The sequence below is a fragment of the Paralichthys olivaceus genome, chromosome 1, assembly GCF_024713975.1.
Source record: "Paralichthys olivaceus isolate ysfri-2021 chromosome 1, ASM2471397v2, whole genome shotgun sequence".
NCBI lineage: Eukaryota > Metazoa > Chordata > Actinopteri > Pleuronectiformes > Paralichthyidae > Paralichthys > Paralichthys olivaceus.
This window is the reverse complement of record NC_091093.1, coordinates 7,446,028-7,466,562: the sequence shown is the minus strand read 5'-3', so window position 1 is coordinate 7,466,562 and position 20,535 is coordinate 7,446,028. Positions and strand designations below refer to the sequence as shown.

General features: G+C 39.5%; 1 long non-coding RNA gene across 1 annotated transcript; it reads left to right on the top strand.

Moving 5' to 3' along the window:
* Positions 1–1,827: 1,827 nt before the first annotated feature.
* On the top strand, positions 1,828–15,677 carry LOC109624914 (uncharacterized). The gene is made up of 3 exons (XR_002202413.2): positions 1,828–1,984; positions 6,569–6,672; positions 15,291–15,677. It is a non-coding gene; the product is annotated as an uncharacterized lncRNA (long non-coding RNA).
* The last annotated feature ends 4,858 nt before the right edge of the window (positions 15,678–20,535 follow it).

Here is a 20,535-nt window from a genome sequence, read left to right as displayed (position 1 = left end):
AATTGTGCTAATGGTTTGATGTCCTGTTCCCATTAGAGGCCGGGCTGCTGTCGGAGCACCGCTGCCAGAGGAGAATGCAGACAGCAGTCTTGATGGATTGACAGCAGTGCGGGCACACAGCAGCATTCGTACCTACTGGTAGATAAAGAAGCAGCTGCACTAATCTCTACGCTCTTCTCAGCCGACAGTGCTCTGCCTGCTCACCCCGCAATGTTTTACCTCTGGAAATCTCCTCTGTTGAGTTTTCACCCCCCCCCCCCCCTTAACTGTAGGATCTTGTACATCACGCCAAATTCATCACTATCCCATCACTCCACACTGCTGTCCAGCTCCAACTTATCATTTGAACCGTGGGATTTCTTTTCAGCCCTTTCAAAGTATTTCTCCATCGTGCTCATTCACCATAAAAAAAAACCCCAGAGACGAAACGTGATAAGACCAAACAAGGAAACAGCAGCTTGATAGGGAGCAGAGTAAACTGTAAAAGTTCCCTTATCTGCTTTTAGATTATTCCCACAAATAGAAGTTGTGTAGTCATAAGTTTATGAGATTCAAAGACAGCAAACTAGATATTCTCATCTGCTCCTGGTTGTCATGGTGATCCTGAGACACACAGGGCAAGCTGATGTTGCAAACAGACAAACAGAGAGTGAGACTGAGAGAATCACAACACGAGTTTCTGCCTGTAATTATTGCAAATTAAAAACCAACACAACATGTCCGAGAAGAATAAAAGACTGTAAGTGCTTCCTCTACTGATTAGTCTGTAATGCTCCAGTCAATAATGATTAACATTTGCAGATTCATATTACACTCAGATTTATTAATTGCCTGCCGTAAGATAAGATTTGATTTTGTTGATCTAATTATTGTTGAATCACAATTGACTAAATCTTTTCAGTTCAGAGCTGGAGAACAGCTCTGAATTAAATGAGGCTGGAAATAGAAACAGGGACTGACACAGTGTTAAAGCTTCAAATCTGCAGTCACAGGGGTCAGAGGTTAGCAGGTCAACAATCTGATGAGAAATACATTTATTAGTCCCACATATCCACTGTACACAAAGACGACATGTATAAATACGTAAACATTGACACACTCGCCCATTATGTTAAAAACAGTTTCTTCTAATCACTGTTGTAAATATTGTTATGTTGCTGATGTTCTCAGTAACACGCAGCATCTGTTGCACTTCTGTCCGTCCTGGGAGAGGGATCCCTCACGTGTGGCTCTCTGTGAGGTTTCTATGTTTCCCCTGTTTATAGTTCTTTGGTAGTTTTTCCTGACTCTTGTTGAGGGTTGAGGACACAGGATGTTGTACCTTGTTAAGGCCTGAGACAAATTGTGATGAGTGAATATGGGCTATACAAATAGTGAAGGCTATGAGGTGCATCACCAGTTTAGATCACTATTCTACTAAAGGCAATAAATACATTCCATCAATAGCAAAGTAGCATAAGATAAGCTGATGTATGTTGATATATTCCATAAGCATTTTGCACAGTGAGGAGGTATAACGCAGTATTCATCTATCTCAGATTTGTCCAATGTTTTGCTCTTCAAGTATTTGTCATTCTCTGCTCTTAGAGTTTAAAACCTTCACTCAGGAACAACAATCATACAAGGAATAATAATAATAATAATAATAATACTGTGATATTGATATTGAGATAGATATCAACCTATACAGCTCTTTCTATACACACAGAAACACTGTTGGAGTCACGCTGCCTGTTGGAGTGACTGTCTGCATGGGCTCTGGGTGTGTTTCCTGTTTTACTTTGAAATGACTGTCCTCCTCTGTCTGTTGTGACTTTGCTTCCTGTCTGCGCTGTGTTTCCCGCCAGTTTTCTGTCGCACCTGTTGGTCATGGTGTCATCACTTCCTCTGTGAGTTGCACACCTGACCCAACATGTGCTCCTGCACAGGAGGTTGTGTGTTCATGCCCGGGTTTGCCACAGGTCGAGAAAGAACTCTTGCTCAGGTGAGACTAGAAATGCTTTCAATGGCCGGCGTTATCTGGCAACTTGTGGCTAGCAGAAAGTAGTTGTTAATAAAACACCAAATCACTTGCAGCACCTTTAACATTAATGCTAACATGCTAAGTGTTGCCTTTTTTAGCAGGTAAGGAGCAGCACTAGCATGTTTCATGGCCAGGTTCTCCATCAACACCCTTTTGGTGGATGGCTCAAACTAAAAACTAGGAAAGTAAACGTTAAGTACATTTTCTTAAAGATGGTTTCTGTCATTTTAAGTAGTCCTTGGCACATTATTAGTCAAAGTGCAAATGTGTCCAGTAAGTTTGGTTTTAATTGCTTATTTGTGATGAAAACAGGGTGAAACTCAGTAACTTTATTTGTGCAGCACTTATCTAAACAAGATAACAAAGTGCTTCACAAATAAATCCATGGCAAAAAGAAGAATGTCTGACAGTGAAGTTGTAGGCACAAACCAAATTGACTGAAAGAAACTGAATTGTCAGTCAAAACAATGTTAAAGGAGAAAAGATGCTGGTTGTGCAGAATGACCCTTTGTTATATTGTTCTTTACACTTTCTTTCTATTGGGTCATTATATTTGTTGCAGCAAATAGCTCCACTGTGATCAGTAGATTTGAAATGGGTCGGTGTCACTGCTGTAGAGCTTGACTGGTTTCACTCATACTGGCTTGTTCAGGTGATATTGTATTTTACCCACTGTTGGCTTTGCATGTAGGGTAATTTGTAACTGCAGCTAAATTGTATTATCTGTTTTTCTAATGCTGTAATGGTAAATTGATGCATGGTCTGAAGTGGGGTTTGACAATTTGGATGTAAACTCAAACACAAAATGGATGCCTGTGGTGTATGACCTCTAGCGCCCCCTGTTGCTGAGTGGCTGGAATAGTTATTTGTGTCAGTCTGGTCAGGCCCTTGTTTTTCTTTTCCGCTGCCCACTTTATTTTCATCTGCTTTGGGAAGGACAGATAATCAGGCTCACTTTCTGAAGCATCCTATGATAAGTTGTTGTTCTTGGTGAAATTTTGTCTCTTTGTCCTCATCTGAGGTCAAAAAGCAAAACCTGGCCATTATTTTCATGGTCTGCAATAGGTGCTCTGTGCTGTGACTATACTGCCATATCCCTGTTAGGGACTTTCATATTAAAGGCAAGGCAAGTTTTAATTATGTAGTGGTGTATACAGAGGCAATTCTGTTCTTCTATAAAAAAAAAACTGAAATACGAGAAGAATAAAAAGTATAAATGCATTTAAAAGAACAGAAACAATAAAATGCACATAAAATACATAATAAAAAACACACTGTTGGTCTTGGGACATGACAGTTGAATCAATTTCAATTTCTTTTTACTATGGTGATTCTATCAATATAGTACTGGCTTAGGTCTGTGGGCACATTTTCTGAGGACTTCTAGTAGACCATCTCAATGTCCCAGATAAAAGTATAAGCAAGTTTTCAATACAAATCCTTGTTTTGAAGTTTAGAACTTTTACCTGCTAAAAGGTTTCATGTGCAGACATGACTGTAGGAGCCTCTTCATGACCCTGAGTAAGAGCCGAGCATGAATAATGAATAACAGCAGAATAGGCTTCTTCACTTCGCTGCTTCCTCTTAAGAATCCTAAGATGAAGTCAAAGAGGGTTAGATGAGCATCAGCAGCAGGGCCTGTATATAGTATCTGTGGCACAGCTGCAATGAACTAGAGTACACTAGTCTTCCACTGGATATTTACAGAATGCTGAGCAGATATTATTCCAGTTGTCCTGGAGGTTTGGGGGAAATCATGTCTGTGAGATGTGTCTGTGCCACAGTGGGGAGAGTGGTTATGGCTGCAGCGAGGATGGAGGGCGGGGAGAGACGATGCCAGGTCCTCCATCTTGCTCAGAGATGTGAGGATGATTTAGGAGGCCTGTCTTTGCCACGGTGTCGAGAGGGAGCGGGGTCGAGCAATCCTATTACTCCTCAGTGACCCTGCCCTAATGCATGTACACACATACACACACTTACTTTTCAAGTGGCTCACACAGCAGCAAGTCAACACGTCCCTACCGCACCTGAAGACCACACAAAAAGCAGCAGGTGAAGTACTTGCACAAACCTGAATACAAGGTTTCCCTACACAAAATATACACACTGGATATAAATTCACTATTGATGATCATTATGTCGATACTTTGTGAAACTGTCAGTCATGCTTTTTAGTGAAAGCACTGTTATACTGTGTAAAGGTTGTCTGATGGAAATACAACATTTGATAAATTCAATGAAATTTGGTACAGATGCTGAGTAGATGCATTGACTTTGGTGATCACATAACCCTTTCTGTAACACCATCATGAGGTTGACATTTGTTGCTTTGAGTGAAATATCAACTGTTGAATGAATTGCCATTACATATATTAAGATATTCATGTGTGTCCCTCTGGTTGAATTGGGGATCACCACCTTTTGATCTAAGACCGGCACCATGTCAAATGTGTCCAGGCCTTTGGTTTATGACCTCTAAATGACATGACATTCTTTTCAGCCTCAGCTGTATTAGTGCTAATCAGCAAATGTTGTCATGTTAATTAATCTAGCAGCAGTTAATGTGTCCGATGTTACATGTTCACTAACATACCGTTTACCTAACTTTCCCACCAGCCCCATTGTTTGTTTAATTTTTTTTACAGACATAGAAACAATTTTTTTAGTGTTTCAGTGTTAGTGTCCACGTTAATCAAATTTAAAAAGATCTGATTTGTAAAATACTACTTATTGAGTACTTAACGTCAAAGGACAGTGAAAATGTTATGGTTGTTTAAGAGACTTGTGTTTTAAGAGAGCATGGGAGTGAGCAGAGGTAAACACACAGCTTTACAATGAAGCAATAGCAGCAAACACCAAGTTATAGATATTGTGTTATTATGAGAAGTGAGCCCCCACCGTTTATTGTTAATGGGAAACACACAGCTTAAGTGCAGCAGAAGAGCGAGGTTGCTTGCAGCAAAATCTGATGTTATAGATCTCAGTGAGCACTCCACAGACACTGAGCAGACACACGTCTTCTTGTAAAAGGTCCTGTGTTATGAGAAACAATGGCACTGGAAAAATGCTCACATTGTAGTATCCCTAATTCTAATAAATGTAAAACCTTTAACTTAGAAATTAGCCTTACCAAAGTGAAGAAGTAAACATGCAGATGTTAGCATGCAGCTCAAAGCACCGCTATGTTTTAGTACAACCTCTGAAATACTATTATTAGTGCTGGAACAAACTATTACCTTTTGAGTTTTCATGACAACTGAAGTTCACCACAGGTTCTCTTTCAGGTTGGAAGGGTGAGATGAGGAGTATTCAGCTGCAACATGTTCACCTCTAGATGTCACTAAATTCTACACACTGAACCTTTAAACTGAAATGACCAAGAATATGATTTGTATTTCAGAAGTGAATATAAAGCCACAACAAATCTTCACGATGGTACTCGGTAGAGCACATCAGCCTCAGCCAAGGCCCACAGGTCCCCATTATGGAACCACATTTAAATTCCCTTGATCTGGATTTTCTTCCACTAACCTACAAGATATCACATGGCATAATGTCTCAAAATATCAGACTCTCTGGAGGACAGTGTAACATAGACGGTATGAGTCTTGTTGATTTAAAATACAGGGTGTTTTCTGGTTTCTGTGATGTTAATAGTCTTCTGCACTACATTTGTTATCACTTTAAACAACAACTACCTAAACATAGCTGGGGAACTATCAATCTGTCATTCCAGTCATGCATTAAAGCTTTCCACAATTATAGGATATGGCTTATCAAATCAGTTTCTTTACTTTTTATTGTTAGTGAATTGGATCACTGTTTACCTCAAGATACCAAGGCAGGATTAAACGGATATGAATATATGAGGCTTTTTCAAAAAGGATGAAGGCAACAGGTGCAGGTGAAGCTGGGGGAGGTGGAGGAAGAGTCACCTCCTGTTGCTGTAGCAGCAGATGAGTCAGGACTCAGGCTGGTGAAGAGGAGGCCTCTTCTGCTCGCTAGTTAGTGGTTCCCAAACGTTTTTGTCACAAGGGACAACACTTATGAAAACACAGTTCGGAGGCTCACATTTACATATGATTATAGCTTTGTGAATTACCATAAATAAAACTAATTCTAAGGAGCACCAGTGTGTGATGGAAGAGACCAACTATGATGCAACACACAGAGAGAGAGAGAGAGAGAACTTGAAAGAGCAACAAGATCTCAAAGATGAAGGGATTAGGGTATATGATATGGTAGATGGATATTATCAGAACACAGAATCCACTGATTACACTGCAGTGAGTAAGAAACAGCAATATAATGCTGATTGATGTACATCTGTTCGGTACTGGCCTGTAGCTACTTTCATTTGGGCTGCTTGTGAGTCCATATGAAATGTCTATTTAGCTCTATGGGATGGAATAGTGCATTAATGAAATGTTCAAATAACAGTATATGTTTCATATACATCTATACATAAGATGTTTATAAATAAAATCAAATAAGAATAGATTTTATATTGGTTGTACTACACTGATTGCATCTTTCTATCATCAGGGGAGAACAGGAGGAGAGAGAGCGGAGGGGATGAAGAGTGCGACAGGCAGATGATGAGGCACCAAAAGAGCTACTGAAGAGGTGAAGTGTCAGACAGACAGATGGTGAGTTAAATGTCCCAGTGCTGTACCGACGTGATTATTCTGGGGGGGTCGTGACTCGAAAAGGTTGAGACTCACTGAACTAGAGCACTGTCACAGACACATGGGGACCATCCCCACCCATTTAGCAGACACACACTCACAAAGCACAGTAGTAAACACACAACCTCAGAGCCACTCATCTAATCCTATAGATGTACAGAGACATGCATGTTGAGGTTGTCTGGGGATCTCATATTTGCCACTTGGTGTAGCGTGTTGCCCTGGTAACAGTTAGCCTGTCTCATTTAAAGAAGGCTCTTGATGACCTTAGAGCTGCTTATCGAGCTGTGATCAACACGTTTGCTTGTGTTACATCAACTCCCCACAGATTTCATCAGACAGAGAAGTCAGGGATGAAAAATATAACCTTTGTTCTTTTTACTCTGCATGGAGCTGGGCGATATGACTTCAAATAAATATCCTGATTATTTCAAACTTTTACCTTGAATAATGAAGAATTATTTTGAGCTGTCTCTCGTTGCGCATAACAGGGGAGTGAGGAGGGACGATATGCAGCATGGTCATGAGGCCCTGTACAAAGTACCAGGGCCGCCACATCAACATGAATGTAGCAGAAACCAGACAGTTAGTGAATGCTCTCATTTGGGAAAGTATTAACGGAAACAAGCCAGATTGGGTCTGTTGGAGCTTATAAATATATATTTTGATCATACATTTTTGGTTAATTACCCAGCCCCAACTGTATATGCATTTGTTTTTCCTTATTAAATTAAGATAAATTCAGTAATAATGAATCCTTTAAGATATTGAACACCCGATTTATTCATGTCAACTGAAAACTGTATTGCACTGATATATTTTTACTTTGAAAACAGAGTAAATTATTGTATGAATTTTCTATCCTGAATTTCAAGATGTGTAAATTCTTAATACACATTCATACGTGTGTGTGTGTGGGTATATATATATATATATATATATATATATATATATATATATATATATATATATATGTGTGTGTGTGTGTGTGTGTGTTTATTGTTCACAGATTGAGTCAGTGACCAACATAAAAACCTTACATGTAAACTGTTCAAAGTCAATAAGCCCTCTCAAATTAGTTGGGCAAAATTCAGACACTAAAATTCACGATATGGAATTTAAAGCTGAACACCTGGGATAGCAAGGTAAGCTGTTCCTGAAGTACACAGTATTGACTAAATTTTACAATGAGGTCTTCAGTGACTTATAAGATTCAAATCTGTATGGCCATTATTTGCCTCTTTACAATTCCACTGTGCTCCATGTTATCCTCCATGACTAGGAGCCTGCCCTTTGCAGTCATCCACCATGAAATGACACCAGAGCAACTAGTGGTTACATCATGGCTTCCTCTGGTTACTTTTTATCTTTTTTTTTTTTTTTTTTGTCCACAGTCCAAAAAGACAAACTGTCTAATAACAGTTTTTAAAAAAACTTTTTTTTTAAAGTTAGAACTGACAGAAGCACAGAGGCTTCCACCCCCAGGAAATGATTGTGCAGATCTGATTGATAAGATGGGGGGTAAATGTCAGCAAGCCTTTCAAAGGGCAGTGATGAGTCTTCTTCCTTAGATCTTCATCATCTCCACAATTATTTCCAACTTTGTCTACCCTTTAACAACAGGAATATGGTAATAATTATCAGGGCTCGATACGAAAGTTGTCATGAGGACGGCAGAAAATATGTTTGGGACGGACAGAGATGTTCTCCTCGAGGTCTCTGGGTCGAAGAGGATTTTTGTATGCTTGTACAATAATCATTTAGTAAGTCACGCACTGACAACAATGGAGCGTCTCTTGCTGTAACAAATATCACTGGCTGACTTTTTGGCGCAAGACCTATGAAGATTTAGACATTTTCCCGGGCTTCTGGTCCATCTACTAGCCCCAGTCACAGACACAAGCCAAGACCAAAGAGGGCACTGCATCACATTCAGTGAGCCAGAGTACGCCCACAAACCTGAGTCTGAGGTAAGGACAATATAAATTGAGAAATGTCTTTCAAAAAAATGGATAAAGCTTTTTATGGTCTTTTTGCTGTGACTTTTTCTATATGGCTAGCAATAATAGAATGCTATAATGATTCATGTGAAATATTTCCACTTGATTGACTGAATCAAACTGATTTATTTTCCACTTCTTTACAGAAGGAGGGCTGTGGCTATGAAACCAAATGTAAAAGAACTTCTGGGATGGGAAAAGTTATATTTATCCCTAGAATAACTGCATAACTTACAGAATGAACTGCAAAACATGCGGGAGCTGTCCTGCTCAGATGTCAAGGAACAGCCTGTTTCACAGGGTCAATGAAGAGAAGGCGAGAGTGAGGACCATCAAAGACCATTCAGTCACAGCTGCACACAGATCAACTGAAGATGCGGTATAAGCAGGAGCTCCCCCAGAAAGATCAGTGCTAATGGCAGCTATTGACAGAATGGATCCAGCAATAAAAGATGGTGAAACTCTTCAACTTAGCCTACTTCATTACTATAGAGGAAGCTGTCCATCACACAAATGGCCTGGACTTCAGCACGACATATGGCAATGACCAAGCAGGCCACATGTTCATCACAGCCATTGGTTCGTGCTTTATTGAGGAGCTTCAGGAAAAGCTGTCTTCAGCCGGGGTCTTTTCTATCTGGTCTGACATTTCAGTTGAATCAGTGAAGGACTAAGAGATAATCTACAGCACCTTCCTCATGAATGGCAAACCAATGAACCAACTCTTTCTCTGGACAATGCCCATAGCTAGGGCATTTTGGATGCCATTCTGGCTGGGCTGTTGAAGGTTGATATATAGTAAAATACAGTTTTATAAATTAACATTTCATTAGTCATTAAACATATACATTTATATTTCAAAATTACATAATTTCATTTTATATTGTGACAGCTCATGTCATGTTTATAGACACACCCTGGCCCAAGGCTACACCAGTTCATGGATGAGGATGAGGTTGGGGCTGGAAAGGACCTGGCAGGGTGTCCAGATCAGTAGGTCCAATGCTGATGACGACTGGAGACCGGTGTTTTGGTGGCAACTTCCACACTTTTTGACCTGTCCAACTGGCCAGAAGACACCACTGATCAAGTCAGAATGGAGGCCCTGCCTGTCAATGTGATGCTCAACTGCCTCCTGTAAATCTCTTTTCATGGCCCTCCTGCACAGGACTATGACCCTGTGAAAGCAGTGACCTAGTGGTGGAGAAGTGGCTTCAGAGCACGAAGACCTCAGTACAAAGACTAGGACATAGATTTGTTTGTACGTTTTTTGTCTAATTTATTATATCTCAGTTAAGTTGATGACAACTGATGTTTTGTCAGTTTGTCTGTCATAATCAGTGTAAAACATGTTTCTTGAATGGCGCAATAAGATTTTTTCTCAACATTTTAATTGTGTTTTTATTATGCCACTAACAAAGTCAAGAAACATCCTTGATTTTAATTCACTTTGAAACAGTTAAAATGTTTTGCAGAGCAGGTTCAGATATGGTACAAAAAAAAAAAAAAAAAAAAGTTTGTCTGGAGCCCTGATTAGCCCCTGTTATTATAAACTAGGGGTTCTTCAAACTGAGAAACTATCATGCAGCAACTAATAAATGTGTTACTTGTAATGTTTTATTTTTGGCCCCTGGGAAAGAAAGCATACACTGGCCAAGTGTCCTGTTAAGGCAATGAGCTTTTTAAGTAAATCATCAGGATAACACAGACATAGCCTCCAACATAATAGTTTCCCTATGACAGTGTGCCTGGGATTCATTGATCTCAAAGTACTTTAGATTTACATGTCCAACTTTTTGGTGCAAGATACAAAACTCATCGTCACTGTCTTTTCACCAGAAATGCTATAGATGCAGTGCAGTCTACTTAAAGCCAACATGTATCTCTACTATATGAGTGTAGACTATTCATAGATGACTTTGAAATAAGATTTTTTAAATCTTTATTTACCTTTTATAGTAATAATATTATGCAGAATCTGTAGGCGAGGGACATGACTCTGGGGCTAAAAGCTTCTCATTTCTCTTTCTGGTTTGACCAATCGTGTTTGAGCAGGCTTTGGCTGCCTCCAGGGAAACAGTCTGTTTGGAGAGCAAAAGAGATGGAACATAGTCACTGAAATGCATCAGCTATCAGCCTTTCAATTCATCTGCTTTCGTATGCAGAGTTAGTTACTTTATGATTCTTCTCTCAATTTGTGCTACTTGTCACTTTGCATTTATCATTTGTATTAGCAAACTATTACTGTCACAAGAATAGTTTTGGCACTGACTGATTGTTGGGGATGAGCAAATTTGTTACTGCATCATAATCAGATTTGAATATTTAACAAAACATTGTGTAATGTAAAATAGGACAAATATAGTACACTGTGGAAATACTACTGTATGCCATTAAGACAGTTAATGTAAAAGACCACCATAGTAATAATCATGGGTGATACATACTCAAGTGATGCCAGATGCCATTGGTATTTTACAATGCAATAGCTGTATGGAAATGTATGTCTGTGACTGCCAAGACAAACTAGTCCCATGCGCTAACAAGTGTTTAGCCTTCCCAGACCTGTGTCCCCTCAGTAATTAGTGTGATCACTTTTTACGTTCACCACCTAATACAACATTGCAGCCAGGACTTGCGGCCCCAAGTGCCAGAGCAGGTCTTAGAAGTTCTCTCATTTTGCCATTAAATGGAGCTAACAAGGTCCCCTGGGATCAAGCTGGCACAGCAATTGATGTCAGTTTAGAATAGTTAAGGAGCACTGATAAGGCTTGTAAGAATTTCCCAGTGGCCCAGTGCACTTGTTTATCCACACTGGAGTTGATAGGGGCGGTACTGGACTCCATAGAGCCACAAGCTTTCTCTTCCACTCTTAAAAGAAAATGGCTTTTAATGAACTTGTGTCCTAAAATCGTTACAGCTTCATCTGCAAATAGATTATCTTTGAAGCCTGCAAGTTATTCTGCAAGCAGATATATCCTTGGTGCAGGTTGTTGTCTTGGCAGACAGTACACATTCTGACTGTTTGCATTAACTTTGCAGTTTTGACTGGTCACCTTAGTATATTATAGAAATTTAAAGGGATGTGAGTGAAAGTATGTTTTTCCTTGTCTAGTTGAGCTTGTCGCATGCACGACATTTGCATGTGATTATGCTTACCTCAGACTTTTGATCTGATCGTGTTCCTTGAAGCTGCAATCCTCTGGGCACATGCAGGCGTGAACTTCCATTTGTCATATTCTTCCCTGAGCTCATTGCCAGGGAAATGGGTCAGCGGCAAAGTTTAATTGAGTTCACTGCATATAAGGTGGTTCTGCCTGGCGGGAGATGGGTATATAGAATGAAATGTTAAAAAAAAAAAAAAAAAAGGCCTTTTGAAATTTCCTGGCCCACTGTCTGCCAAAGTTAAATATTCAAGTAATCCTGGTCTTGAGAAAACACACAGTAGGTTGTGGGCGTTAACTGTGCAATGAGTGCAGATGCACAAGACCCCCATTGTGTGACTGGTTTTAAACTGGAAGTTATTTAACTATTAATTTCATTAGTTGTTACAACATTTCTTTCTCATAATTGAACTGGAAAGGTTTGGGTCAGTTTTGTCAAGTGTGCAGTCAGACTGCCAGTTAGTGGCTGTAGCTGAATAATGTAAGTATATCAATCATTTATGTATTATTTAAGCTTCTTAACATTTTTCCCAGCTCACCCCTTTTACTGTATATGTATAACTTTGCTACCTTGTTCAACTGTTAATCAGTTAGCTGCTAGCCATAGGTGGTGTACGAGTTAAAGGGGACTAAGCTTCGCTGAAATTATTATGTAAATATTATAGTGAAGCTTTTCATGATTAACAAGGTGTGCTGTTTGTTATTAAGATGCAAAAGCTAAAAGGCTGCAATGAGTAGCGTAGTGAGTTTTTCATACCTGCACCCGCCCAGTATGATGATTCAATTTGCACCACCCGCTCAACAGTACTATATACAGGCTGCTTCTTCAAGTCATTGAATCTATGCAGCAGGACATGTTAATTATATTTAATCAATTAATCTGGCCACTCCATTTCTGCTCCCTAATCCTGTGCATCATGAATTCTATTTTTATTCTTGAAATGTCTTAAAATGTTAAAATTGCTGCATAACATATTGAATAATGTTTATAATGTGACAATTGACAACATGAGCATAGTTAAGACTGAAAAAGTATGAGTTTTTAATGGGATCATGTTAACAGCCTTACTTATTAAATTGTTAAAAACAGCAATGTGAAGAGTTTAGTTTCTTCAAGCATAATTTTCTGGTGCCAATGCCGTTAGCTTTTTGTCCTTCACTTTTTTATGGGGTTTTCTGTTTGCTTAGCAAACTGTTTCAATAATTTATCCAATTAATTTTTTGCTTTTTAACAATTGTATTCTAAAATCTGTAGCTAACTTATTGTGTATGCAATTGCTTATTAACCTTACACATTTCCCCCCAATAATTTAAGCCAACTGTGCTGCATATCTATAATATTGTTGAAAGTACTGGAGGAACAGTTAAATAAATCAATGTATTTCAACTGTTCATAGATTACTTTTAGCTGTTTAGACTTAATAAGCTGTATAGACTTAAGACTCAATCATGGCACATAGTCTTCAGGTGTTTCAGCTGACTCAATATGTAGATATATTTTTCTAATAATACACTAATTTCTAGTTTGTCAAATTAGTTGAGCTGCTCCACAATCCTAAGTACCCCATGGCTACTGCTGAAGTACCCCTCAGGTACAAGTACCTCTGATTAGGAACTGCTGTAAAGATTAGTAAAGCACATTTGTAAGTAGTGCAACTGGTGCAAATCCCAGACAACTCAAATAAAGATTTTTTCAGTTTAAGAACTAAACCCCCTTTCCTAAGCAAGGTACATGAACACCTATTTCTGAAGTGAGGCTGCTCTTTGTCTGACAGGTGCAGCCTGTGGACAGGTACCAGCTTGTTGTGAGGAAGTGTGTGAGCATAATGCAGTGTGATGCTGACAAACAGCATGCAGCTCAGCTGACCCTCCCTGAATAATTACAGTCTGCTCTGAATAGGAATGCGAGAGCAAGGCTACTGCAGTGGCTTATGTGTCTCTGTGTCGCCTCAACTCTAAGTGCGCCATCTGTTTCTGCATTGAATCTGGCTGCACTGTGAACTTGAGTCTGAATAAACTTGTGTGATTCTGCTCCCATTCAGCAGGTCATGCTGCTGCTGCTGTGTGCAGACACCTTTTTTCAGCCTCTGGTATGTTACACTAGTGCAACTATTAAACACATACAAAGCACCATGAGTGGCATGGGAATTTAAAATGGCACAGTTAGTACCGAACAACTATATGGTTCAGTTTTGATATCGTAAAAATGTTGCCAGAAAAATATTGTTCTGTAATTGTATCACCATAATGTAACTATAGTCTATATGGAATATTTAGGATATGGCTTAATGGCGCATATAGTCTTCTTTCTTCTGTATTCAAATTGTTGAATATTTTTTGACAAATCGATGAATAGTAAAAAATGAGGACGGGCTATATATTTTGACAGTGATTGTGATAGCTTCTGATTGTATGTGAATAGAACATCAGGTGAAGGGCAGTCGACCTCTCGTCTATGGTCGGTAGTTTTCCTGTGTAATCTCTGTTGAACAAAACTTGCATGACTACTTGTTAAATTAAATATTGAATTACTGATGGCCATTATCAAAAACAAACTTAAAGATGGGGCTGGCAGTGTGGACAGCAGTCTGAGCCTCAGCAGTTCAGCGAATTGACCTTCATGCACATGATCCGGCAGACCTTGATGACAAGGGTGTAAACAGCTGTTATATTAGTTTGTTTAACAGCAATAAATAAACCAACTGAATTACCCTGTTACAGCATGATCAGCTGCACTTTTTATACATGTAGCTAGCTATATATGAGGAAAGTGTGAGCAGCAGATGAAGAATGCTGTTCTTTTGCTAATCCATACTATTACCTTTTTGTCTCCATAGCAGAGCTGATGCGTTTTTTTAAACAAAAAGATATAGCCTTAGTTCCCTGCATAATGAATGTTAGTGAATTGGAAGTTAATGTGAAAAGCACAGGGATGGAAAGCAATCCAACAACATATCCTGCCTTCTGTATAAGGGGGTACATGCAACTGACTGAATACGCCTCCTATCACCCCTCACTTTCAGGGCGTTCACGAGAACTCACAGTGGCCCTCAAGACTTTTGTTTTTGTTCTGTTCTACATTAGAAACATGACGCATCATGCTAGGTTCTGCGGAAGAGGACTCGCTCCTAAGCTTTGGTAACTAAATGCAACGATTCCTAGTTTGAGGTGATTGTACAAGATTGAAAACATAATTATGAAAATTCCATTGCTACCAATACATCCCCTTAGATTATACTCACTGGTCCTTTAAAATATTAATATTCATTGCTGCTCGTTATTGCCACTGAGACCCATTAAACTTCAATTACCTGTCATTTGAATTCCCATGGGGGCCCGTGTGGGTGTTTTTCAACAAAACGAAAATCATTTGCTAGTTGGATTACATTGAGAATAATCTTTGTTTTGTCACCAGGTGAAGTTAATTGCCGAGTTGTAAAGGAAATGGCAACAGATTACTGCAGAGACCTTCTGTTCCCCCCGCAGACTGCAGGGAAGTTGGATGGCGTCCATGTGAACCTGCTGACTGGAACGAGCATAGAGAGCAGAGGCAATGCTCCTCTTTCAGCCAGGGAGGAGGAGATAACTGATAGATGCTGGTAGCTTTGTTGGTTTCACAAGTGTGCTTGCACTGTTGTCAGAAAAAAGAAGTAGTTTAAAGAGCCAATGTGTAGCACAATGTGCAGAGCTGCTCTTTTTTTCTTCAGGCTCTGTACCATTTTTTTCTTCAAGTTATTTGGTTATTTTCAGAGTTATTGTAAAAACAAATTTTAAACCTGATTGATTAAAGATGATAAATAGATCAGTAGTTGTATGTATTTAAAAACTGACCACTTCATACACTTTTCAAACTGTTTATTCCATGTATGAGAATATAAAAAGTTGTACAACCCAGATGAATTCCAAGTTGGAAAATTAAAACTGCACAACCATTTGAAGTATTGCCAGCAAGGACAATAGAATGACATCTATTTCTGATTTATTTAAGGTCAAACAGCTCAGTAGAAGGATTGATCTGTAAAGCAAATGCTTTTATACATTTCTAATCTTTCTCCATGTAGGCTATATTCTTTTTAATGCAACAATATAATCAAATGCCAAACTTGTAAAGTGTGTTGTTAAAATTAAAGGTGTCCATTTAATTTTGACGACAGAAACAGGGTTACAGCTTCTGACAAACTTAACAATCAGTTGATAAATAATGAACCAACACAAGTTAAGTGCCTCGGGCAGGATGTGTGGCTAATGTGTATAAGGCACATAAATAACTATCATATTGTTCGATACATTGTGTACATTTGACTTTGAAGAATTCATAATGGTAGCGTTAGGCTTCTATCACAAGTGCAGTTAGAAATCATGAGGGAATGTGAGGAGCCAGCTAAACTCATTTTATGTTGTGTTGAATAATCAGGTCACTGTCATGGCTGAGAATCTCAATAATCATGCAAACAACAGGACACAATACAGGTCACAACATTGGTATCAACACAGATAAAATGATAACAATATACACCTGTTGGACAAACAAAAGCTGCAGGCTTCTTTATTCATACTTTTTACGCAAAACTTTGCAGCCAGATTTATCATTTAATTGACAGCTTAAAGGGATAGTTCACCCCCCAAAAAAATTCACTACTCACCACTATGCCGATGAAGGGCTGTGTGACTGTTTGAATCCACAACATTTTTTGGGAGTCTCAGGGGTAAACAGTGTTGCAGCCACATCCAATACAATTGAAGTATGTGGTGAACGTTTCTTCAAATTTAACTGAACAGGAAAAAACAAAATGCCTCCATACTGCTCATGTGATCATCTTCTGGAGCCTCAGTCGCACGTGGAACACAGAGGACATTTAGAATAAAAACTTGGTGTTAATGACACAGTTTGAAGGGGGATTTGAATGTCGGGGTTTACGGTCACTTGGATGAAACAACAGGAGCAGTATGGAGGCATTTTCAGGTTTTTTTCACATTTGAAGTGTTTCACCAGTTACTTCAATTGTATTGGATTTGGCTGCCACACTGTTTACCCCTGTAACTCCAGAAGTATTTTGTGGACTCTAACACTTCAGCCACCCCTCCATCAACATAGTGGTGAGTAGATAATGAGTGAATATTCATTTTTTGGTTAAATATCCATAAAATGGAAAAATGAATTGTCACTGTACTTACTTTTCTTTCACTGTTTAAAATTGCAGAGTGCTGTGCCTTGACACAGGCAGGCCCATCCGTTTTTAACTTTTCCTGACATTTATAGAAAAATGTACTTTATTGTGATTGTCAATATCTGCATTTAGAGTACACTATAAATACACAGACAAACTGCCACAGCTGCATGTAGCACCTTTCAAGAAACACAACGCTATATAAATGGAATCAGAAGTGAGATTTAAAAAAAATTGAGTAAAATAGAAAAACATTTCTACATTAATTGACTTAGTTTTTTTTTGGAACCTAGATCGAGTATTCCATTATTTAATATTACTGTAAAAAATGCATTCTGTTTTTAAAAGCAGCTCAACCGTAAGTCAGACAGATATCTGCACAATTAACTGTTTTTTTAATTCACAGTAATGTTTGTGTTTCTAGCATTTCTATTAACCAGTATTCTCCCTCCAATTGGCTGCTATTGCAATGCACACTCTTAACACTTGGTAGCAGTCTGCAAGAGGCAAGGAGCAGATCTCTTGCCCGGGGTTGTTGGCCTGGGTCTGCCATGTTTGTCGAGATAGACTCAAGCATGAACACTGGGAACATATGCTCAGATCAGCCCATATGCCCATTCTGCTGCTGTTGTTTCCCAACAAACATCATTGCTTCAGCACAAGTAGTCTGTTTGTAGTAGTATTGATGTGGACAGTCACTGTGTTACAAACACAGCCTGGGAGGCAGAGGTTAAAGGAGGAATCACCTTAAATCATGATTAACATTGTACAGTAGTTAATGACCCACGACAGTGATGTTATGCTGCACAAGCAGTGCTTGAGATCACAGCATAACAACATTCATTTCACTGCTGGGCTCATGCTCTGTATTTGACTCTGAATTCCTAACCGATTTCTCAAGTTGTGGTTTGAGACAGCCAACACACCCATGTTTTATACAATAGTAGCTTCCAGCTGTGAATCCCAAAATGTCCAGATATCCCACTAAAACCTCATCACAGCTGCTCATTTACAGTTTCCTAACAGTTGTTCATTATTCAGTCTCGATGGATCCGCCTCAGCTTTTTTCTCTGCATGACCTGTAAACAAGGTCTTTTAGCTTTTCAGCTTAATGAATATATTATAAATCTGGTTTAATGCAGGATTGTATTACTAAAATGCAATAACGGAGAACTTGTTGAGCATAGTTTGATAAAGCTGAGTAAAAGAATGTAGTAATACATACATTAGAATATGTAGATTCAGTCTGAAATTGCTTGGGCTATGCTAATACCCTCTTCTCTCCGTTGGTGTGTAAACCTCTGAACCTTTGTGGAGCAAACATGGATACACTCTCGCTCTATTCCTGATCCTCCGCCTGGCATCCTACAAATGCTTTACTTGGGAGGCTGGAGGCTGAATATTTTCCATCTCAGTTGTACACATTCACATCCCACTGTCATGTAAAGCTGTTTTCTATCAAATGCAACCCTGAAATTGAGTATGCATGAGCACTGCACGGACTGCCAAACACTTGGCGGAAAATCCTTTTCATATTTTGAGGGGATGCCATTCTTTGAGTGTCCCATTGCTGTGTGCACAAATGCCCTCCCCTCGCCTTTTTCCTGCTGGATCTGGTACCAAGGGTAGTGCTTTCCCAGGATGTCGATACTCTGTCAGACAGTAGGGGGCACTGTGACTATGTGGCAGCCCTTTGCATCCTGTTGATTTCCTCCTGCAGTGGCTGGGTGGATTGTGGCCTCAACTACATTATATCTGTCTTCTCTCAGGAGCTTTCACAGCTTGGAGAAAATCACTGTGTTTGCTGATGATAATGCAATTAATTAAAGAGCCAATCATTTTAGCCCAGCACGTCTAAATTTGAATGGAACTTGTGACATATTGCTGTGTGTTGTACACACTGATGCTTTGCTGTGTCTCTGCTCATTATCAACAAACTTATTTTTTCGGTGAGTGACCACCATAATGCAAATCGTGTTTTCTTATTAATTTCAACATTCAAGATGCGGCATAACATGGCAGGAGGAGAGACAAACAAAGGCACAATCAGGCCTTCCCATTGTCTTTGTGTGAGCTCCCTTTAAAAGTAATTCTGTTTCCTTTTCTCTGAGTGTATTGTTGCGGCTTAATGTATGCCTCTGTGTGTACCGTAGCTGGGGGGCAGCTCTGTAGATGAGATCCTGTTCCCTTTCCAGATAAAGGCCCCTTCTCGTTAGTGTTGTGGTGGAGTTGGGAGGTTGCTCGCTCAATGCACAGACTTGCCAGTAAGGGCGACTGATGAGGAGGAATACATGCAGAGTGGAAGGCAGGGATTCCAACCAGCATCTGGGCTTTACCATCAGGCTGAGGAAATGAATAAAAACAGTTTGGTCCCAGATCTCCTATAATACCCCCTGCTTTGCACTCTTTGCTCCACTGGGACAACAGGGATGTGGTGTCAAGCATGTGTACACATCACAAGAATGTGAGTGGTCACGTGTCTGTGTATGTGTGTGCATGTGTTGGCGTGATATTCAGTCAGTGAACATTGTTGCATGGCTTTCTGGTGAAGCTGCAATGCTTCTGAAGACACAGAAGAGGAGAGAGAAAGCGAGCGATGGACAGTTTTCTTTTTTTTTTTTGTCTATATTTATTTTACTCGATGAATTATGGCCCTTTTTTCTTTCTCCTGTGTTACTATTGAATTGTATCATCCCTGCTGCTTTGGCAGTATTGTTCACCTGACATTCATGCCAATAAAGCATAGTGAATTGAATTAATCAGACAGCCAGAAAGAGAGTTGGGGGGTGTGGGTGGATGAGGGATTGAAGGGTGATGCTAATATCGTCAACAGGAAATGCTGCTGGGGGTTTTCTATTTTACTTGCCTCCAAGCTACCGGAATGGAAAAAAAAATCATGTTAGGTACTCTTGCACAGCCAAAAATATGAACTTGGTGTGTGCGTGATTTGTCTTTCACCCTGTCCTCAGGGATCTGATTCGCTCTCCACTGAAGCAAAGTGCAGGCTGTTTGTAAACCATGCACACTCAATTCTCCAGACGGACCATGCTACAGTGTAAAAACTGTATAATGTATCTCTGATTTACTGATTATCTACGAGCTTAAAATGCACAGCCTCGTTCACTGTATTCATTCTGAGAAATTACCATTTGCTCCAAAAAACAACACATAATTTGAATTCCCAGGATGTGCAGCAGCTGTAAGCAGATTAGTGAAGGAGCAAAGAATCTTTGCCGATGTGTATAAACACCAGCTACTTCCTGATACTTGGGTTGAGATTGTGGTTCAGCAATCAGAGATCATGGTGCTTGTTGCCCTGGCAACTCTAACATCAGCTCATTTGTACCAAGTCTGTGAGAAGCGTTCAGAGAGGCACTTTACATCAGCTGTGAATATTGACAGCATGAACAAAATGAGGCTGTTAGAGAGAACACACAGGTTCCTGTTGCAAAATAAATAAATAAACATTTTCTCACATGTCAGGCTGATGAA